Here is a 24,521-nt window from a genome sequence, read left to right on the forward strand (position 1 = left end):
GTAAACTGGATAATGGAAAGTATGAGCTAGGACTCTCGCCAATTATGTTGCAGAAATTAGGCGACTTAGGAAAGAATGAGGCCTTCAGACTCGTGTACGTGTAACATTTAATTAACCAAATCTATTATAATTATGAAAGGATGCCAGTGACCGACATGTATCGTAGATCAAATTCCCAAGTTGGCCAAATGTAGGGCAGTTGTAAATCTCAAAATTAAAATAATAACAAAAATATCTAAAAACGAAGACATTTCGTCTTCGCCCCTTTAACTCTTGTGGCTTATTGTAACGATGAATCTTGAAAATATTTCAAGAAAGTGTAAAGAACCCAACGGTTTTTCATCGTACGCAAAAAATTGTAGCAGCTGTGTAAGAAATTCATTTACATACGTATTGTGGTACGAGCTACGATGACGTTATGTAAGTAGAATCTCAGAAGCTAAAAGGAACTCTTGCCTTTGGCCACGTCTAGCTTATCTCGGTTGTTCCGTTATTTACCTGATTAGAAGTCAATTAACGCGCAATGGAGGGAGATGGAGAGAAACAGACGGAGAGAACGAGATCGATGTACAAAACTTCGTGCTATAGGCGAACGTGGAATTCCACGTACAATGCAAAGATACTACGGTCGATCGAATGGAGAAGAGAACAATTCGTAAACTATTCCGTTGGGATGATTCGTCAGCGATCAGGATTTCAGATGCAACAGAGAGAGTTCTTTGACCCGTTTATAATCTAGGAATTTCTCTTTACCTTGCATTATCTTAACCACGGTGAAAGTGTGGCAACATTGTTGTTCGCCTTGGCATTAAACAGCGAATTTCCTCCTTTTGTCGGAAAACACTTTATCCGAAGAAAGTTACCAGTGAAAGTTAAAATATATAAACGAATGTTTAAATCGCGAAATATACGACACCGCACGGTGCATAAATACGGTTTCATAGTTTCGTTGAGATTTTTTAACTATCTATCGCCTCTTGCTAGGAGCAATTTAACATCGACCGATCAGATTGCGGTAGCTGGATTCCAAGTAATATTAAGACGTTCGATTCCTTTCACTGGCGTGCGCCAGATAGTGTATGAATTATTTCGATTCGTTAAAATATGCAAATAAATTTTCATTGTACTCGATGTGCATGCCGGTTCTCTAATTTGCCTTGCAGAATTTATCAGAAATTCTTCTCGTACGTTGACGTCGTTTGCAAAAGTGATTACGACTGTCAATTTGCTTCTTTTAACGTCAATGTTTGAGGCACACGCGTCGTGGACCGTCACGAGCGTAAAATAATGCGAGTCGAGAGGCACGGCGCAGAGCGGAGCGAGCGTCACAGGTGTTAAATATTAAGTCAAGTCACAGAGGAGAGAAGTTTCAGAATTCGTGCCAGACATTGCCACGCTTTCGTTTAGTTTATGATATTTAAATGAAGCCTGTCTACTGTAATGCAATAGAACACCTGGGGCGATCGTGATACCACAATACACATACGAGCGAATTAGTCGATCGTGCGTCAGCGTTTCTTTACATTATTTATCTCCGTTCTTGACCGATACCGTTCGCAAGAAACCGTACACGCGCGAGAAGTTAATCGAGACGATTTGCATAAGGAGAATCGACTGTTCGAGGGACGGGAGTTTTAAGTAACGAAAGTGAAAATTTCACGACGCTTTAATCGCGACAGAGGGCAGAAAATATCATTTTTTTTTTTCTTCCTTTTTTATATATCCGTCCATAAATGAGACCCCCGCGTGTTTCGCCCGAGGGGTTGGAATATGATTAGTATATCGTTACAGAGGCATCGGCTCGGATACTTAAATTAAGTTTATTGAGCAATTTTCACGGCGTTACGTCCTCCTTGGCGCGACCCTCGTAAAAGATAAAGTCCGCGCCCGTTGTATCGAAACCACTGGCAGCCACTTCGCGTCTCCGACATTTTTCACCGGCTGTTTTAAACCGCGAGACCTAACGAAAGTGATTACGACGTTCGGGGAATTGTTCGTTCTTAAAAATAACTACGTAAGCCCGTAGATGAAGACGGCAAACAACGGAAATAAGTGGCCTATCCTCGTTCCCGGACTTTTACGAGTTCAAAAACCCAAAGTTCTCTCCCTTCCCTGTTTCATCGAGGCAACCCTCCGATATTTGAAAACAATTAAAATTCCGCCCCCATCGGACAGCCCCTTGACGCTCCAGACGAAATTAAGTGGTCTGTTTAGTTTTCTTAAAGTTTTAAGTCTTATAAATACGATTGTTAAGTGTTCTGGAGAATATTTGGAAAATTTACATACTCACGGGACTTTGAATCAAACCCTTTACATGTATAAATATTGCTCGTTATTATGCAAAATAGCTAAACATTAAATCAATTTACTTTTTATACGGAATAATAAGAATGTATGTATTGAACGTTTAAATAAATTTAATTAATTCTCGTTTATTTATTTTATCGTTATTCTGCTCGAAATGAATTCCTTGTGGTTTAAAAAATCGCAAATGTACAGAATTGAGAATCTAGAGTTCGATGGTTTTCTCTAGAAAAGATTCGAGCCTCGTGTAACTTTCAGACTCGAGAACTGGACCGGATTCTTTAAGAAATTGAAAGGGCTCGAGGACTTAGACGAACCCTCTGTCACTTTCGTTGAACGGGCCTCGAGACCGTACGAGAATTTCGATTCTCGAACAAAGAACACAGGCGAAACGTATTTTCTTCGTTTTTATAAGACGGAATCGACGCGGCTCCTGGGGGGCGATTATTTCCAATGAGTGATCGCACTTTCGTAATTAGCCGGTGGAAAAGCGGCCGCCACTTCTTAATCCCGCATCGATCGGCGAAAGTTATCCCTAACCGTTCGCTCGAGCGAATTTTTACCTCCGCCGGTCTGCCCAGAAATCCGGAAAATCGTGAAAAATGCTTTAAATTCGTTGCGATTTGATTGATCGCGTTAATAAGAAAGTTCCCCTTCCCCTCTTCGTCGTCCCGCTCTTATCTGAGTGGGGGGGGGGGGGGATGGTGAAAAAATGCAAGAATGGGTCCTTATCGATCCGGTCGATACGCACCATTGATCGAGCATGATTGATGAGTCATTTTTGCCGCGTTGAAAACATAAACTGCATCGCATAAAACAAGATCCGTGCTTCTTGCGACGGGGAAATTTTCCATATAAACGGGAACGAAGTTTCATTGCCGGCTAAGGAACTGCCGGAAATTGCCAATTAATAATTTATTAAACAAGCAATTTGTGTTTTCGATAAGTAAAAGAAGTCTCGGAAGTTCGGTCTAGCGCATTAATAATTATTGCCGCGATAACTCGCTAATTTCTCCCTTCCTCGTTCGCCTTTCCTTCGTCTTTCCTCGATGTTGTACGAAGAAAATTATTCACCGTCAAATAACATTGCAGAATATTAACAAAGTGTATAGGAAATTAATTAATTTTAGCTCCCGCGCCGAGAAACAGACTTGATTTACGCTAATTCATTCGCTCTTCAAAATTTACATATTCGTTTAGTCTTGGACATGGTGCATCAAATATAAATTCTTCTTTTAACATTCTCATATTTTTATACACATTTTGTTGCTCTATTATTCTTATTTGTTCTTATACCTCTTCTTTATATCAAACAATTTATCTTTCTTATTACTTCAAACCTTCTTCAGCACTTAGTTCCAACAATCTATCCTCCAGTTCTCTTTTAACACTTTGACTGCCACGTCACCCATATACAGGGTGTTCGGCCACTCCTGGGAAAAATTTTAATAGGGGATTTTAGAGGCCAAAATAAGACGAAAATCAAGAATATCAATTTGTTGATGGAGGCTTCGTTAAAAAGTAATTAATGTTTAAAGTTCCGCCTGTAGAATGTATTTTTTCGGCTCATTTTTGGGGGGCTTCAGAGCCCATTAATACGCATTGTTTGAGTTTTGAATTATTAAAATCCTCCAATCCGTTCAGGAGTTATGATGTTTTAAAGATACGCAAGAAATTTCAGTAGAATAAGTTCTGGTCAGACATTATAGTTTTGGTAAAGAATTTTCTTCTCAAAACTGGATAGGATTTCGGAGGTATGTGTATTCACCAAAAATGATTGTAACTGACCCCCGCAATCGAAAATAATTTTTCCAAAACAATTTGAAATTTTTGAATTTAATTGTTAATAACTTTTTAACAAAGCCTCCATCAACAAATTGGTATTCTTGATTTTCGTCTTATTTTAGCCTCTAGAATTCCCTAGACACTAGAAAAATTAATTCTCAACTTAAGTCGTTGATAGAAATAAATTTGATTAGAATTTGTGAATTTTAACAAGATTATGGAAATAAGTACCGAAACAAATTTAAGTTAAGTAGCTTACAATGGTTTAAAATAAAGATTTTACTTTTGCAGAATATTATACGGTTTGATCTGGCAGTCAAAGTGTTAATTAAAATCACTATGATGGCTGAAACAAGACACACATATCAACTGATTATCTCTCATAATCATTTTCTTTGACTTATTCTTGCCGTTTCATCGGTCCTGGGCTAAACGTTTTATCGTTCCATAATTTCTATCGTGGAAACTAAATTCCCTTTCCTACTGTTGGGCTCGATGCCTATTCTGTACCAGAAGAATGAAGTATTTACGGGCTATTTTTCGGAGACAATAAAGTTCGTTAATTCGATCCTTTCGTAAGCGAACGAATTCGAAAGCAATGACTCGAATCGTCTTACGATGTTCACGGGATTCGCAGCCCGAGCAGTCTACATAATAGTTGTCCGTAATTGACAGCGTTGATCTGCTCGCTAAATTACAGACAATGCGTATCTTATAATGTTGTGCGCTGCCATTATTCCGATGTTCCCTTCTGCCTCTTTCGCTTCTCATTTTCTGTTGCCCTTAACAGTTCAACGTGCCTCACCTATTGTCCAGGAATTTATTTCAATGCCGCCTGCGTTTGAAGCTTTTCCTTTATTCTTTGCTACATTATTTAGTCGTCTTCGACGATCGAGGAAAGTCTGTGCCTGTAGCCATAACGAGGCATCGATCAATATCGAACAATCGATGAGGAAAAGTATCGGTCTAAGCGTCTAAACGTTTGAGATTTCTGCATAATTAGGCGGTACGTGACAATGCCAATAACAGCAATTGATAAACAAATAGAAACTCTCTCCGTGATTGACAACGGTTTGTAGCTGGGGCTATCCCCAAGCATATTCGCTTTAGAAAGAGGTCGAATGCCTAAGTATGGTTTGACAACTGCATTTGCTAAAATGAGAACAAAATCTTCTTGTTCATCTTTTGGATCAATCGTGTATACAGTAGTTTTATGCCGTTTGGTAGGTACTTTGCGTTGGTAAAATAAGAAAAACTTGCACAAAGTAAGAGAAATAGTGAGAACTGGTCATCGCTAATATTCTGAGAAACAATACCAAAATTGCTGTCCAAAAATAAAAATGACTCGTTAATATTAACGATCTCATTTTTTGAAGAAAGGATATTACAAGAATTGTTACAGAAGGATCCTAAGGCCCTTAAAACACACAGAAAAAAGGAACACTTAACGTTTCTCTATATTTTTCTATAACAGTTTTGTAACAGCAACTTAAGTTATATTCGTGTCACAGTCGAAGAACTATGATTCAGCGTCTGCTGCCAATCTAATCGCGGCGAACAATCGAGAAGGTGCTGAAGAGTTTGGGGCTTCGCTTGGGAGCGTTCGAGCAACACACAGCTTTCCGAAACTGTATCAATTCTCGGCCGTTTCGCTAAATCGTGCTCCTCGATCGCCTTCGGACTAAAGTCGTTCTAAAATTTAGGGTTAGCTTAGGGGACGGTGACGGAGGGAAGGGGCCGGTTAAGGGTGGACCCTTTTACCGGGGGCAAACACAAAATGCATTATTTATTGCCCGTGGCGGCTGGCAATTCATCGAATTCCCGCCAAAAAGCGAAAGAGTTGAGGTCGAGGGTTGGCACTCGCGTAACGCAAGGTGCGTTCGACGAGAACGATACTGGGGGAGTTAAGTGGCGCCTTTTCCCTCGATTTTTGCACATTTTCGCACGCATTTTCGCCAGCACCGAAACCCTCCCCTCTCGGTTTCTCACACAAGTCACTGGCTGCTACGATTATGTCTCTCGAAGGCTTTGAAAGCCAGCTCATTTCTTAAGACGCCATTAATTGGGACAACTAGAACGAACGATTTAAGGCTTGGATCAAAACAAACTTAATAGTTTATGTAACGATTGAAAGAATAATGTTGAACCACTAAGGTGTTAATTTCCACTTGTTTATCTATTCTCATAGTTCAAAGTCAGAACTCTGAAATGAGTTCAGTGATGTAGGTAAATTATTGTTAGTGTGGCTAAGCTTTTGGATGTTCTTCTTTTTACAAAATGGTTAATAGTATTTAACATACATGTATTCGTATCTGAGTATATGTATAAATATCATTTTGTAAACAATTCGATCAAGGGAATTTTTTAAGACAAATGTATGCATTTAAATTTCGGTAAGAAATATTAAACATTAATCTTCTTTAAATTGTATTAATTAAACAACATCTTGGGTATAATTCAAGGTAATTAAAAGTATCGAACGATAAAGATTTGTTAATGGTTTTTAGTGTAGCCATGCTAATACATGTTGAATATCATAAAAATATAAGATCTTTTTCTTTTATTGGTCATTGCGTAACGTTCTGCTCGTATTTGTTATCAATATTTTTAGAACACCAGGTTTTTCCTTCATCATTCGAAGAGTGGGCATAATTTATCTTGAAAGATATCATCGTCGTTGAAATATTACTCATAATACACGCGCGGGTGACAAAATCATGATATTATACGGTCTTGATTCTATCTTTTCGATAATCTTTTCGATAACAGATACTTTTAGAATCAACAATTCGGTTAAACGAGGTTCTAATACGTTCGCTTTCTCGATCCTCTCGTTTCGTTAGCAGGAAACAGGATGGGCCTTTTTATATAAATTATGTTGTATACACGGTGTTCGGCCACCCTTGGGAAAAATTTTAATGGGAGATTCTAGAGGCCAAAATAAGACGAAAATCAAGAATATCAATTTCTTGATTGAGGCTTCGTTAAAAAGTTATTAAAAAATTTCAAATCATTCTAATAAAACTATTTTTGGTTGCGGGAGTAAATTATAAGTATTTTTGGTGAATAGACATATCCCCGAAATCCTACCCACTTTCTAGAAAAAAATTCGAGTAGGTACTGAAATATTTCGACGAAATTAAAAAATTTTAAATCATTCTAAAAAAATTATTTTTGGTTATAGGGGTCAATTATAATCATTTTTGGTCAATAGACATACCCTCGAAATCCTAACCATTTTCGAGAAAAAAATTCCTTACCGAAAACATAATTTCTGGCCAGAAATATCTACCCGAATTTTCATGCGAATCTTTAAAACGTCATAACTTTTGAACGGATTGGACGATTTCAATGTTTAAAAAAGCAAACTACGCGTATTTTAATGAAGAATATGTAGAAATTGCCAAAATATTCGAAAAGTTGATCCTTGACAACGCAAAATAAGAAAAACCCCATAAAAATGGTTTAATTTTCAAACAGCCACAACTCCTATAATAGTGAATATATTTCAGTGAAACTTTTTTCTGAAGTAGAGCTCATGGGTACCTACAAAAAAGTATTAGACAACTTTTCTGTAGGGCATCAAATAAAATTATCAAAAATGAAAAACTAATTTTTAAGAAAAATCGACAGGGGGTAGGTGCCTAAATTTTTCGACGAAAAAAAAAATTTTTAATTAATTCTGAAAAAATTATTTTCGGTTGCGGGAGTCAATTACAATCATTTTTGGTCAATAGACATACCCCCGAAATCTTGCGCATTTTCGAGAAAAAAATTCAGTACGGTCGGAACTTTAAACGTTAATAACTTCTTAACGAAGCTTCCATTAACAAATTGGTATTTTTGGTTTCCGTCTTATTTTGACCTCTAGAATTTGCCATTAAAAATTTTCCCAGGGGTGGCCGAACATCCTGTATACTTTCATAATTAATTCATGGTTTGGAATAAATAGTTTTATTGCTGCATTTAATTGATACAACTTATTTAGTAGACCCTGTCTTAGACATGTTAAACTAATTATGCACTAATAATCTATCGAATGATTGCTCGGTTTGTTTTCTTATTATATTTCAAGCAAACAATAAGACAAATCGAAGGGACAAGAATTTTCCAACGATTTAGACATTTGATATTTTCATTTCTTTCTTTGATGGTATTATTCAATCGAAATTCTACATTTACGCGAATTGTCATTATTTCTTGCGATCAGTGGTTGGCAATTCCAGTCAAAACCGACTATGTTGATTGATTTATACCTTTATCAACACACTCATTTGATCGTTACTACGTAGATATATTCGATATTTGTTACAACACGTATAAATCACAATGATACAACTAGCCATCGTAGAACGTTTCTCTTTAATTATAGCTTGGAATTTATCGCAATAGTCAACAGTATATCACGAAGTCAACGTTTAGCATATCAGTGCCGTAACTCTTCGCTAATATTCACTCAGTTTTCTAAAAATATCGGTGTATATTTTTTCTTATATTCACCCCGTCATTTGCTACAAATTTAATATAAAAGAAATCGACCAATCAGTCCAAGTATATAAACCTGTAAAAATTTGGGACCATTGCCTGTTCAGGATCGTTTTCCTTTCGATTTTCTTCGTATTACAGTTTCGAGTTGTATCCACCTTGCTAGAGTAATCTTAAAATCGACGTCGTTGTTTTATCTGGAAGAAGGATTGCGAAGAAGTCGCCGCTCTAATTCCGACTTTCTCCTTGTAACGAGGAAATAAATGGTTCGTAAGTTTTCGAGGCACTAATTGCGGGAGGAAAGGAAGCAGGACGAGGCTCGATGGAGCTGTAAAGTGCGCCGTAAGGGAACGTTCGGAAGGGAATCGGAATAAACATCCGATCCCGTGGCGGATCTTTCCCGGTGTCGCACCTACTCTCTCCCCTCCGTCCTCCGTGATTTATGTTAATGTTTTTGTCTCGAACTCTAAATACAAGGAAAGGCGATTCGATTCCTGCCGCGTCAAGTTCGCAGCCCCTTCCGTTTTCTTATGCTGATGCCGATTAACTTAACTGCTTTAAGACGGCAATAAAGGTCGTCGACGCGATTTAACCGGTTTCCTTTTACCATAGAATCGACGCCGTAACGCCCTCGAACGTGAAACCAAAGCCTTAGCCTGCATATTGACGATAATGGGAAAAGTTGTCGGAGTCTTCTCGATATCCGACTTCGAATGGAGCGTCGATCAATCGGTCAACTCGTGATCCATCGCTAACCTTTCCCCCCTCTTATTACGTTTTACCTTTCGTACATCGATGCCCGGTCAATTTCTTCCTTTTTTTTTATATATTATTACGCTGCGATCGAACGGTCTACTGTCTCGAGAACAGCCATAACGCAAAATGGGTCGAAATTATAATGATTATAAAGAAATACCGATATCCAGACATTGTAGGTACTAAATTGGAAGAAATTATACCGCTACTTTATAAACGGACGCAAAATGCTTTATTTCCAGTAACGATCACCTTATTTCTTTTAGTTTAATACTCAATTGATATCGTAGGGTACTTTCACACCCCAACGATTACAATTTTATTTATAAGTAATATCGTGCTCTGTTATTTTGAGTACTGATATTCGCTAGAAAAAAGTATCATTAAAATAAATAGGCTTAGTAAATGCAAGTATACGTCGTCTGTAATAAATATATTGTCTGAGTTCATGCTCTTCGAGTACCTCTCATTATTTCTCTTCCTCGGGGATTCAACTGTATTCGCTAATTTAAAACCATTAATCACAGTATGTCGGTTTAATTATACATCAGTCGTTGCTGTTGCTAATAATCGCTTCCTCGCGGTCGAACTGACTACAAACTTAAGTACAATAAAAAAACAAAGTACTGAAAATTTAGTCATAATAAATTCACGGCTGTAACTCCGTTCGCGTTTCTTGTAATCATCGGCTGTTGGTAATAATCACTTCCGTGCATTCGAAACGATGTCATGCTTAAGCAGAACACAAAAAAATACTGAATATTTGATATACTTCGTACAGTTAATTGCGTTCACTTTTTATTAAGGTTTCATAAATTGAAATATCTTTCTAGCGTCTGTATTACTATAATCTATCTCATCGTTGACTTGAGTTATTATTACAGTAAATTCATAGACGTTCTACGTTTCGAAAACAGCGAGGAAATCATGCGGTCCTCGATTTGTCCCTTTTAATTTCGCCACAACAATTCGTAAAGTAAATAGAATAAACGGTTCACGGCGATGGAAGGACGGTCGCTCGTCAGCGTAGAAAAAACACGAAGGAACACAGCGAACGCGAACCGGAGAGAAAAAAATTGGGGGGGAAACGAGCTAAACGAAGTTTTCAATAATGGCGATGGCTTCTCGATGCCTCGTGCTGTTCGCGGATCCGTTCACCCCGCGAAACGAATCGAAAAGTTCGGGAATCGATTCCCTCCGAAGCATTTACGATACCAAATCGACCGTGGGATCCTTTAAGTTCGCGGGGTCTGTTTATTGTTTTCCACAATCTACCCGCGGGACGGCGAGGACCGCTTCGTATTCGGCAAGTTTCGCATTAAACTGACCGAAACCCACCCTGTTTTCTCCGCAGGTACACAGTTTCTGCGGCGTCGGGGGTGGTTTCGGGAATCTGAGAGAGTTTCGGGGCTCCCGGATTACCTTATCTACGGACTCTCACTCGCTCGCGCCAATTCCGAAACGAAATCCGGCCAAGTCCATATACCGAGGCGTTTACGGGACGATTTACCCCCCTCTTTGGGGTCGTCGTTGCTTGTAACCGAGTCCAGGGGGTAGTTACGCGATATATACGAACCGTCCCGGCGCGTGTCTGGCCCTCGTTGCCAGAAAATAAAATGACCCGTCGTGCATCATAATCCACCGTGTTCAACACGATGGGAGGAGGGGGTTGCTCGTAACGATTGCCCCCGCGGTACAAGTAGCGTTCGCCGGAACGAATAGTCATAATTCTCGAGCCAAAGAAATTGCCGCTGAAAGCGCGAACAACATAATGCCCGGTAAGTTTCTTGCACGCTGTAATGGGATTACGTAAGAGGTGCAATTTCCAACGAGACATCGATAAAAATAACGTGCGTTGGAATTGATAAGACGTAACCACTTCCCGGATAATAAATGCCCGTTTATATCCTGTCGTATCTCACTCGAACGTATGCCAGCGCACGTGGAACCGCGTGCGTACCGGTTGTGCGTGAATTACCTATTTACGATTCATGAAAGCGACAGATCTACACGGTGTCTCGCAAGCGTACTCCAAGGGCTCAATTTACACGCTGAAACGAGTAAACAGTGTTACAAACCGACCCAAGTCCAATTTGAAATTGAGTTATACGGATCGTTCTACTACCTTTTTCTTGGTTTATCAGAACATAGACACATTTGTGTTAAATAATAAAGTTTTCAAGACATGGATAGCTTCAAGTTCGACGTTTATGCCTTTCTATTATTTTAATTATACAATACTGTACAACTTTTGTATTTATTAAATTAAACAGTGTACACGAAGGATGGATGTCAGTGTACTGAGTTAAAAAATTTTATTTAGAAATTTTCTCACAGCAAGCAAAAAAGTTCAGTGAGCCTGTGATGTTCAGGAACACATCAGTGGTAGTTGCTGAAGAATGTTCCGTAGGAAACCAAAATATACACGGTTTATTTAGTCGAGTTGGACCAAGTATGATCTTCATTGCACGCATTAACAGAAGACTGTTGTTTCTAAACTGTGTTGAGACACGAGGCGAGAGACGTATGTTCATACATTTTTTATTTATTATATTCCAGTGTGTAGATTTATCACTAAAGCACGATCATGAATTCCTTATAGAACAAAAGAATTTAAAATATAAAATAACAATCTCTTGTTATTATTTAAATAATACTACAAAGGATCAATATTATATTTCAGCAGACCTAAAACTATCGTCCATATTCCTATAAATATGTATTTAACAGCTGTTGATCGCATCAGCTCGAACGCACATATAATTTTTTCTCGCATTTATTCCCAGACAACAACGTCGATACTAGACCAAGTATGACACTGCTATTGTTTACGAGCCAATCTAATCCACTAATACCAACACGGCGCGATCGGTTACGTCTTTAAATTAAATTTTCTCGAAATCCAACCCGCGAGCGAAAAATCGTTGCTCCATATTTTCGATTTATTTATCCGTACCCTCTGGTAAACAATTGCACGAAAAATACCGTGCGAAAGACGATCGATCGATCCAGCGTGGTAAAAATTCCCGTCGTGGACGATTAAATCGCGAAGCGGTGAGGTCGCGTTCCATCGAGGGATGATCTTTCGCTTTTTCGTATTTTTTTTTGCACCTGTGGCGAGTGGGAGGATGTACATTTTTCTCCGCGAAGAGCACGAAGTGACGGAAAAAGGGGATTCCCCTGCACCAGATGCAATTAACTCGCTATTAGCGAAGCAGACGTTGAACAGGCCCGTCGTTACGAAAGTATAGCTTGCTGTACGTGATTAAAACGGGAATTCGTTATGGGCACACCGGCCCGTACCGTCGATAAGATTAATTGATAAATGGCTAAATCGATCGGCTCCGTTGTAGTTTCAACTCGGTCGTGGCACGTCGGGTGGGGGAAAGATAAATATCTGACGGTGGCGTGGTAATGATAATCGAGTTAACTCGAGTACACGTAACCCGGCGATGATCCGTGGGAAATTATCATTACAGCCGTGATATCTCTTATTGGTTTCGCGTATTCGTTCGGTTCTCACGGCGCGCTCGATAACCGAGCGTAAATTGTGGCCTTATCGATTCGACGGATGACAATTGAAAAGAAAGATCCGCACTACAGATTTCGCTTGGCAATTTGTCATCGTGCTCGAACGTTTTTAACGACGTGTCGCAATCGTTCCGCGAAGCAAAACACGCATCGATACGGGAATAAATAAATAAACTGGGCGGCTCAAGATCGTTGTGCAGTTTCTTGCTACGTACGATGCATGCCCGTCAACTGTACGCGTGTGTACGTGGGAGAGAGAAAGAGAGGACGAGAGAGTGAGTGAGAGACGAATAGAGAAAAAGCGAGTCACTGGTGGGGAGAACAAAACGCGAACGGCTCGAGTCTGCGTAGTCTCATCGCGGGCCACATGTTTGAATAGCCATATTGCTAAGCGTGACGTTTCCACTTAGAGAATTACGCGTTGTAGATACATTGGCCACGTTTCACAGAAAGGAGCAGCTTTGTCTCTGCCTCGAATCCGTATTCCCGCGATCAGGTTGTCCCGTTTCGTCGTAGCGACGTCGAAGAGTTACATTTCGATGGAGTCGCGCGTTGGTACACGCAACAGCCTTCGATAAACACAAATGGGCAAACGTTATCGGCGGTTGTAAAACGAGTCGAAAAAATTGAGCAATAAACGCGACAAACGTCGATACTCATCGACGGGAATGATATTGCAGTTATGGGCGAAGGTGATGTAAGAAAAGAATGGAGAGAAGGTTCTTTGTGGTATTGTCACATTAGTTCACGACGAACGAGAGACTGAGCGTTCGTGGGCGGCGGTCGTGGAAACAATCTTTAAACACGGATTTTACTCCGAAATTCATTCCCATTAGGTATTCGTTTATGATATACACTATTGCTTGATGTATCGAACACTTTATTTAACTTCTAAACAAACGGGAGAAAATAAAATTTAATTTGACATTTTATTCGAATTGATTCGACTCAATTTTGGAGTCATCTTCGGTCTAAATAAATGAAAAGTATATAAAATATAGGAGTACGGCGTTAGAAATAAAGTCAAATCTATGATATATGTTATAAAAATGCACGTGAAAATATTGGTAGAATTTTGAGGGGAAATTAAAATTACTGGTAATTATGATTCGACAGAGCAAAATATCAAATGGGGAAGTGTTATGCTACTATTGGCCCATTTAATTTATTTTTATTTTTTATTTATTTTAGTATTTATCAAAAAATTATATTGATAGGTACATTACATTAAGTGATACAAAAATACCAGATAAATACAATAACTGTTGTCACGATACACCGGTAAATGTTTTCGTTTTTCTGTTCTACCTAAACAAATTTTTTTCCGGTTCCTTCGTTAACGCCAAATTAATGTTGAACCGCTTTCTCAATTCGTACGACAGCTTGCGCAGAATTATTCTAGACGTTAAAATATATGTGGGCAAAGTCTTGTAAATGGTAACTGATTTATTTAACACAATGGAATGGTATAGAACAATAAAACATGGTTTCACCGCGACTGTCGAGAACTAGAAGGAAGGTGGTCTGTTGTACAAAAAACGAGCTGATCGCCCATAGAGACCAAATAAAACAAACCGATTAATTTGTACTAGTAATACCACAGATGTCGCGATTATAAATCGTATTTTCAATACTAGAGTATTATATTTGAAGTACAAAATAATTTACATTATATCGTAGCATGAAGCTCTTTATAATAGTCGAAAAATGCATAAAGTATTTCGCTTAACCACGCAATCCCTTATCGTGCAGAGTCTAACAACCCTAAATAAGAAACACGATCCACCAAACTGTCTTGTATGCAGTTTTCACTTCACAGAGCGTGCTAGAATTTTGGAATAACACTAACGATGGCATGATTCAAAATGTCGTAAACGTGCGGAACTCTAGTTCCACCTGTTGTCGAGATATCAACCAAAATCAAAACGATGAGTCTGATTAATACATAACCGGTTAGTGGTGTTTTATTTATCTAACAGTATTCTACGATATAAAATGGAGTGTTTTAGGTTTCATATAAGAATACTACCTTGTCTAGAACATAATTATAATGTAAACTCTCACTTTTTTTAGAATGCATTATATAACATTTTTTACCATTGACACACCAATCGTTACATATTCTAATTAAAATAAGTAATAAAGGATTTTCATGCATACGTTCGTCAGGATCTCCTTCGATCAGCTTCTATTTAATTTTTTAATTGAAGAAAATTCTCGTGATACGTCAATTTGTAAATTAAAATTAGAAGTTATATCCAACGGATAATGTGATTTCACATAGAAATGGTTTTATACGAATACTAGGAAACGAATGTCATATCAGCTATAAACGTCGGTGAAATTAAATAGGATTGATAGAAAGAAAATCAAATTAAACACAATACGCGGTTATACAGTGACACACCAATTTAATAAGCACACGTCGTGTAATTTCAATTTCCTGAGTGATATCCAAATGAATTTACACGCGTTCTTCGCGAAGATAGAACGTACTAATATTGCTGAATGTCTTCTACTTGGTTTAGAAACAATAAATAACGTATAAGAGCGCGATAGTGCTATACACCGTTTCTTCGACACTCGTGGTGACCAGTTCGCGAGCGACTTTTATATTCACCGATCGTATACACGTGCGCACGCGACTGCCTGATAACAGCAATCACGAGAACCACATATTTAACGCACATACAGACACTTTCTTTATCGATGGAACACACTTCGAAGATAGATTCAGCACTCAATCTTCTGATGGCGAACCTGGACAATTTCTGACACGAGACTCGAAGCATAATTGGTAAATCTGATTTAAAACTTGCTCCGAAATGCAAAATTCAAAGGTGTATTAGGAATAATCCTGATTCTATGTCCAAGAATAACAAATAATATAGTTTTATAAATCTTTGACCTTTCTGAATATAATTTTATAAATCTATATCTAATTGAAAAGCTCAAGATGGGTTATTTGGAACACTCAACAAATAGACAGACAGAAATTGGAGTTAAGGTCAAAGGAAGAAAATTTGGTTCGTGAAATTTGATGCTGACTAAAGTTTATTGCTAGCGAATTAGGTTTTCATGGATAGAAGCGAGTAGACTCGATGGATTTCAACACGAATCCAAGTTCATTAACCCAGACTTAACGCACTCAAATCTAAACTAGACTCGTTAATCCAATTAGTCTTCGTGGAACAAGACTGGACAGACGACTTCCGACGTCAAACTCCAAAGTTAGGTTTAACCCGGCTCAGACCTAACGCGCCTAACGCATCTGATCCAGATCTAACAATAAGGTAAACCTAATTCAAACCTGATTAATTAATCTCCCAGTGACGGAAGCAAATAGACGGTTACAGGCATCGAGGTCGAAAGCGTATGTTTCGTAACTCAAACTCGATCCACGCCTAACTCAAATCTGGATCGAAACTAATGGAGGTTGAATTGCAACAAATCGTGTAGAACAGATTTCCCAAAAAGCTTTGTGAAAATTGATTCAATCGATTTATAAATATTCTGAGCACAAATGTAATTAATTACTAAGAGAAATATTTAATTACGCGTACAACTTAGGCTTCGCTAATCGCTGTTGTAAGTTTCGCCTCCGTCAGTACTTTCTTCCGAGGAAATGGAGTTTATTTCTCCTCCTTCGCTAGTCATTCTTTCATGCTGATTAAAAGATACCCTTGCTTCTTTGAGGAGTAGCATGACCTCCGAGAAAAAGCTATTTTTCATACTGCGCGAAGGTAGGCATGAACTTGTGATAGGATCTTGCGAAATAAGGAGCATGTGAAGAAGGTCTTCGTTTAAAACTGTTCTTTGATTAGTTCCTGGAAGTTCAAGGAAAACATTTCTCTGACTGTAGCTCTCCGAGGTGTTTAAAATAAGCAACCAAACGAGAAACTATTTAATTACTTTACATCATTTTTAGATATATCGTAATTGTTTTCTGACAATACAAACTGGTAATTACAAGCTCTCCCGAGCAGAACAAACGCAACGAACCACAACTTCACACTTCGCGAAGTTAAAATATAAGACAACCCTTTGTTGAAAACATACGGCGAAAGTACGTAGAATATGAACAAAGAATTTATGCAAGGCTACCTATTGACAACGTAATCTTTTGCAATATCTTTAATATAAATTGATTCTTGTCATCAATTTACATATAAAAGTGTTAAAGAATGGTCATTAGAAATAATTGGTCATAATTCATATTTTATGATAGGATGTTACTTTATCCTAACAGGTAATCAAACGTACCATCATGAACGTTTAAACATTTTATTACTAGCTTCCTTATATTTTCCGTTACATTCTTGTAGCTGTATAATAGTTGTGCTAGCACAATTAGATTTAATTTCAACCTATGTGTCATCAATTGAAACAACAGGCTACAAATACACCTGAAAAAAAGAATTGACTGGATTAGATGTAAAAGTATTCTATCCATTTTTATTTCACAGACACCCTGAACACATCAACTTTTTTGTTATTATATAATCTCGTTACAATATGTTTCACACCGAACACTATCGTGAACTGAATGAAATGTGTTTATAAATCGTGTTGCTTACCTGACATTCGTAACCACAGCCATCAGTATTACGTGATCTAGTCTGATGAATGTAATTTCAACGCGAAGATCGATCTATAGAATCCAAATTGTAAAATATGAAATTTAAGAACTATCAGAAGTTTAATTTTTAATCTGCCACTCATTTCAAATGCAGAAACTTTCTCCATATTCTACAAAAGTGCACCTTTCTAAAAGTTTGGATGCCACTGTTTTATACAGAGTCTTAAGAAGGTTAAGAACCACTGGCGTACACGAGGATTCAAATATTTAGTTTCATCATCGACCATTATCGGGTTTATTTTAAGAATCTCATAATTACACACTTTGGCCCACGTTTCGGGGATTTTGTTCCGCGGAACGTGGCATGGTCGAGAATTTTAGTGACATTTTTATCTAAATAATATTCTCCCTATGTCGTCTTTGTTTAATAGATTCTTCTTAATTTTTTTTCAAATAAATTACCTTAAAGACTTTATTTGACAAATTATTGACTTGCAGTAAACGTAAATATCTTATAACCATATAATATTGAAAATGTAGGGAAGAATATATAATTTAAAATAATAAAATATAGTCATTGTTCAAAGGAATTTTCAAAAGTAAGCGGTCCAAATTATTTATTTTAAGACGGTATTCCCACTTAGGAACATCGATGTTTAAAGTAGAGAATTATTATATAATTATAAAGCAAGGATTTCTAAATTTTTCTCATGTAACAGTATAATCTTCATGCAATGATATTTAAAAAATGGATCGATGAATCTTCTTCAAATTTTGCACACATTGTAAATAGATGTTCCTTTATCGTGTAAACCAAAATTATATCAATATCTAGAATGAAATGTGGAAAGTGTGGAACTGTTTGGGACTCGTAGGATATTTCTTATTAATTACAAGGAATTTCAAGAACATTGAGAACATTGCAAGAACATTATTTTTTTAACACGTTGACTGTTAGTTTTCCATGCTAGAGATATACTCAATATTTGAACATTATTATAATTCAATGATATATCTATTATTTTACAACATTTCTTCAACTGTAAGCGAACTGTGCCAATCACCGATGATACTTTATGAACAGAAACTTTCAGTCGATGACTTTATACTTATACTTATATTTAACGCAAACACTATAAACAGTGCCGCGTGGGTATCCCGAACGAAAGAAATTTAAAATTGCACGTAACTCCGATTACGATTTTCATAAAATTATTTTCAAATCCTCGAGATCGTTATCTAGAAAAAGAGTAATCAACGATCGTTGGGCGACCAGTCCCCGAAAGCATTCGTATCCGGAGCATCGGTAGAGCGCGGTCGGTCGAGCGTCAGAAACGATCAAAGTCGAATCGAAATCGAAGAGTTCGCGTTGATGGCGGTCGTGTCGCGAACGCTCCAACCGAGCCGGTCAGTGTAAACTCGGCTTCGTTCGGAGCAGCCGAGCGAGTACGTCACGGCGATCCACGAGGCTTAAGGCAGAAAAGGAGAAACCGAGCGATAGGTGACGTGCTGGGGAGGGGAAGGTGGCGGGGGCGAGCGTGGCGGGAAGACGGCGGTGGCGGCGGTGGCGGGTGGTGGGTGGCGGATCGCTGGCGGTGCGGTGGCGCGGGACCGGAGGGGGGATACGAAACGCGTAAACAGAGAGTCAACATGTAAACAGGCCACTCGCGAGACAAACAACGTGGGGGCCGCGGGCTGTTCACCGAACGAGGCAGCCAGGCTCTCGCCTGTTCGTTCGTACACGTTCTCTGCTGGCATTCGTGTGTGCTTCGTTTCCGTCCGTCGGTCCGTCTGTTCTCTCTGCGTTCCGTGTCGGATTCATCGGATCTCGTGCCGGCGTCGGCGGTACCGGCGGTTCCGTGCACCGAAACTCCGGATGCATCGATCGTCGTTCGCGTTCATGCGAAACGATTAACCGATCGCGTCGGATCGATACTCGAAATCGTTCCACCGGCGTTCCACGCGACGCGCGTTCAAGGTCCGGCGCAGCAGGATTTCGACGACCCCGCGCGCGCGCCACCGCTGTGACACGTGTGATTTTTCTACCTGAAATCGTGACGGGGAACAGGAGAATGTGACCCAACGTGTGACAGGCCAACGAGAAACGAGGTTTATTATCGATGTTGCCGAATAACCTGCTCCGAGTCGGTGCGAGCGTATGCGAGTCTCTCGCGCGACCTCGGCTCGGTTAAGTGTCGCGTTTTAGTGGAAAATGCGAACGATCGGTGCCGCGTTACGCTTTGTTTACCAGCGTCGCGTTACCGTGTAATCGTCGTTTGCAGTTCAGTGAGGATAAGTGCCCGTCGGTGTTTTCGGAGTGACACCCAGCATACCCGGGGAATGCTTAACCGCGGCGTTTTCCCTCGATACGCGAGTTAAACTTGCTTCAAGCGCGACCGTGTTGCCGGGAAATCAATTAGTGTGCCTCGCACGTGAAAATCGGCCACCGACTGACTGAGAGAACATTCCTCCGCGGATCGTCAACAGGTGTACGCCTTAATGATACACCGATGAGACCGTTGGAAATTGCTGTTAACATCCGTGTACACTGAAGAGGAGGTACTCTGCGGTCTCGCGTGAATCATTAGTTTCTAACCGAGCTCCGGTACCACGTGAGTAAGCAATCGTTATCGTGCGTTTTATTGAGATTTATGCGATGCGTTGCCGTGTGCTGGATGCGTCTAATTGTTCGACGAGATCGACCGTGTGTGCACGCTCGCTTTAGGAGAATAACTGTTCATCCTGTTCGGCCCAAAGAAATGCTATGCGGAAATTGCCGGCTTAATGGATTTTTAATGGGTTTAAGCATCAGACATAGGTTGCACCGTACGCGGGATTCAGTCAGTTTCTTCGTTCCGTCTACTCGACGTTATTCAATAGCTATTCGTTCGCATTCCGTTCCGTTGTCGCGTTAAGTTTGGAACGCGGGTGCACGTGGGACGCGTGCGCAACCACGTGCACGTTGCACGACATCGAACGATAAATATCGATCGATCTTCGGCAACCGACGCTCACTGTCCGATTCGAAGTTATCGTAACGTTTCAATCGTACAGTTTCGTTGTTTAATCCATCCTAGTCTCGTTTGTGTCTGTGTGTGTATTTTTTTTTTTTAACTTCGATTGCCGCGTACGAAGCAATTAGCGGATCATGCTTACGAATAAATTCGAAGAAAAAAGCACGCTCTTCAACTTCAGTTTCGAGAAAACGATAACGGAAGTCGCGGAACAGTTCGATGCCTCGTCGAGGAACGAAGTCGCTCGAGCAAGTGATACTCCAATTATGCATTTTGAGCAGCGAGCAAACAGTATCCGATTTTATCTCGCCGGTTTAATGTTGCTCGAGGACATCGATGAAAATACTTAATTGGTTCCGTTCGTCGATTCGATCTTGTTGATCGAATCTGAACGATTTAACGGCTCGCGGCGGACAATTAATCGACCGAAATTCAGGCCGAAGTGTTTGAACGCAGGATGCTGGAACGACCTCGATCCGTGTGTCGTGAAAACCGTCGAAATCTGCCATTTCGTATTCTACGGCGGGGATAATAAAAAATAATTAAAATATGTAATCACGTGTTTCTAAATATACGCGCATCGACCAGTGTGCGCCTTCGATAAGAATGCGAACGGGGCACCAAGATAATTACTCAGCCAACCGGAAGTTCAGTTTCTCGAAGCCAGTTTCCATTACATGTTTCGAGTTTTAATCGTTTTGCGAAGATAAGCGACGAGAGTCTTACTTCGAGAAGTTCTATCGTGGTCGCTCGACGCGCGTTTTTACGCGTGCTCCGTAGCTTATTTGTTTCCCATACTTTTGTCGATTCGAAACGCCAGATATTATTCCGATCATGCTCGTGGAAAATTTCTTTTCCCGTACACACGACGAGCCGCGGTGCTCTTGGCCACTCCGTCCTCTCGCGTTTCTGCGTATTCGAGGCTGATTACGCTTTTCTACTCGGACTTGCAGCGTCTTCCGTCGGTCGGCCGGGTCTTTAGACCTCCGTGTGGAATAAGAAACATTAAAAAGTGTTTGAGGGCAAAAGCGAGTAAACAGTTGGTTATTTATAGCCGAGCTGTGCGCCGGGTTGCAAGGTGGAGCGAATAACGGGGAAAACCGTCAAGTTTCGTCGAGTCCGCGTGGTCGTTACTGTGGGCGCCTTCATTATCAGTATTAATGTCTGTCGCTCACTTTTCTTTTTTAAGTAGACGATTAGAAATAGTTTTTAGACGTTATTTTCGTTATAGTTTAATCGATTGCACTCAAGAAAATAATTATCATGTAAAATTGCACGTAAACGTCAAGATTTGTTAATGTTAGCAGTAAGTACGTAGCATTGGAATATTTTAAAAACTTCGAACGAGACGCCAGTTGAACTCGAGTTGTCATAACATTTTATAGAAATATGATTCCAAACTCTTCTTCAAATATTTCAGATAAGGTTTCAGTTAAAATTATTAATTTTAATAGTTAAATTTTTAAATTGAATTTCAATGTTATATTTTTAACTAATATCCTTAAATTAAATAATACATTTAATTTCGAATTAAAATTTTGATTACCTAAAATAATACAATTTGTGGCCGTAGCATTTTCAATTACCAAGTTAAAGAAAAATTTGCTCTGGAAATATTATTTCAGTTTGAACGACAAAATGGTGTGCCCTACAAAAATTAATTCCGCACGATTTCGTGGTAAATTGAGACGATTAGAATTACTTTTAACCGTTATAGAGGAATCTTTGAATAGGAGGAAACACGTTGCACAAGGCCATATTATGTTCGGATAACAGAGCGTTTGAATAGTAGAGTGTTTCGATGGGAGGGAGGGAGGTGGGCATTAGGGCAACGGAGGCTATAGAAGGTTCTACTGTACTTCGCTGCACCGAACTTCTTAAATAGCTTTTTACGTTGAACGCCGCTTGAACGTTACCGTGATAATTAATATCGGTCGCAAGCTAGTTTCTATTCCAGTTTCTGTTGCAATCGTTTCCATCCTCGAGCGGATTTTTTCTCTTCTTTCAGCAGCTAGGGGACTCGGACACTCGAGACGTTAAAAAATTATTCAGTGAAACGCGCGTTTCTATCGCGTTTGCGGTTGCAACGTATAAATAGCGTCTCTGAGAAAGGACGAACAATCGTATCTAGAAAGAGACGCGCCGACGCGTTTGATTGCTTTATAATAGCCGAACAACGATAACGAAAAAGGGGGGAAAAAGAAGAGCACGTGTTTTCTAAGAGGAAAAATATTGCTGTCGTTGCTAAGGCCGCTTAATGAGTTTACGTCCAACGACACGAGTTTACGACACCGCCGATGTATCACTTTTGTTCGCCTCTGTTTGCGAAATAAACGACACCGTGTTGCGCGTTATTTCTGTTCCGACAATTTTGGTGCAAGGTGTCGCGCGAAAAGAAAAGGAAGAGGAACGAAAACGTGAGGGGGCAGAGGGAATGGGCGTCGAAGACACAAAAGCAATTGCAACAGTAACGGCGTAAACAGCGTCGAGCAAACAACTGATACAGGCGAAATAAAGCGTCGTTCGTTTTAAAGATTTCATTGAATCGGCCACGATAATGGACACCGACGCGCACACAAGCGGCTAACGACTCATACCGCCACGGTTCTCGTATTATCAAAAGAAACTATTGTCGGCTGTTGTTAACAATGCGTTGTTATTAAACCGTGTGTCTCCGTGACAGCAAAGACACTGTGCTCGACGATACGAGCGAGGCAGAAAATCGCAGAGGCGGACTTTTGTTCTCTCGTCGGGGCAAGGTTTTTCGCACCTTGCTTCAATCCACCCGACCTTGGAACCAAATCCTCCGACGCACGACGCCATATCGCTCGAACATTTCGATTCTCGACGATCCCTCGATCTTCGATCCTCTGGAAAATTTGTCACGCCACCGTCTTTCTCCTTTCGCGACGATAACAAAAATTTTTGTTACGTGGATACTTCCAAAGAATCCTGAGGAAATTGTAGGAAACATTCATCTTACCAAAATGTTTATTTTCGAAATTATTTGACATGTAAGATTTATTATTTTCGAATTTACTGCCCCTGAATAAATGGCTAGTAAACATTGATTGAATTTTTAGTTAATGTTTGTGTTTGCAATATCTTACAAATTTAGAAGTATACGCGAGGTATAATTAATAACTAGAAAACGAGTTTTCGCCCTAATAATAACAACCCCCCTTCTACGTTCGTAATAGATTCATCTAAAAAAATAACAAGAGTAAAATATGGTGCATTCCATTCGACACTGAACATGCATTTTATTAATCCATCAAATCTGTTTGCTGAAAGTTACGACCAATTACGTGGAACCACTCTGTCTAGGTTGACGGAAAAGTTATCCAACAAACAAATCATCTGAAATAAAAAAACGAGGAAATTTTATAACCTACATTCCAATTAACTTTTCGCGTAATGGTCGAAGGAACATGAAAGTATAATCTAAAAGATTGAACTTTCAATTAATACAAATAAATCTCCGGTCAGCTCAGCGGCTCCAACATGTTTGATCATAACGATCCCAGGAACTATAATTTCGTAATAAAATTTAGTAAGTTCGTAGCTCGATATACGCTATTAGGTACTGGATAAATGTTTCGTAAAATTATACGCGCCCGCGTTCGAAACAGAGTTCTGAAAGCCTGATTTTTCAGCCAGTCAGTTGTAACCATTTGATCATTACGCTCGTTAAAGTTTATCGGTTGATTTTGCTAGCGGTATAAAAAAACCGGCGACCGTTTGAATTTCTTGCTCCTCTAGTTCGGGAGGATGTAAACAATTCTATGACTTGAAAACGATACATCTCGTTCGCGTATGGTCATTATCGCTTTTCTATAAATAAAATCGTGTTCCTCGATAAAGCCGGCTAGTGCGCGAGGCGGAGTCGTTTAAAACGCGAGATTTACAGAGTTCTGTTATATAAATAACCACAATCACGGTCTGTGACGTCGACCCGCGTGTAGTTTCGCGCGCGCATTTGATCGTTTCCTTTCTCTTTTGTTTTCAATGAAGACTAATCGGTCGTTCCTGCGCTGCACCGACACTTCGAAATAAATGCAGCCGTT

At 39.5% G+C, this 24,521-nt stretch overlaps 1 protein-coding gene across 17 annotated transcripts in view; it reads left to right on the top strand.

Annotated features, from left to right (window-relative positions):
• Foxp (forkhead box transcription factor P) overlaps positions 1-24,521 on the top strand; it is a 408,547-nt gene that overhangs the window by 26,643 nt on the left and 357,383 nt on the right. The window contains exon 1 of one of the 17 annotated variants that reach the window (XM_076779169.1): positions 19,086-20,056. The exons of 15 other annotated variants lie outside the window; for them this stretch is intronic. The gene's annotated coding sequence lies outside the window, so the exon portion shown is untranslated. Of the gene's footprint in view, positions 1-19,085; positions 20,057-24,521 lie in introns of those variants that run through there. One more of the 17 variants, XM_076779160.1, reaches the window with a different exon arrangement.

Source organism: Colletes latitarsis, chromosome 2, assembly GCF_051014445.1.
Source record: "Colletes latitarsis isolate SP2378_abdomen chromosome 2, iyColLati1, whole genome shotgun sequence".
NCBI lineage: Eukaryota > Metazoa > Arthropoda > Insecta > Hymenoptera > Colletidae > Colletes > Colletes latitarsis.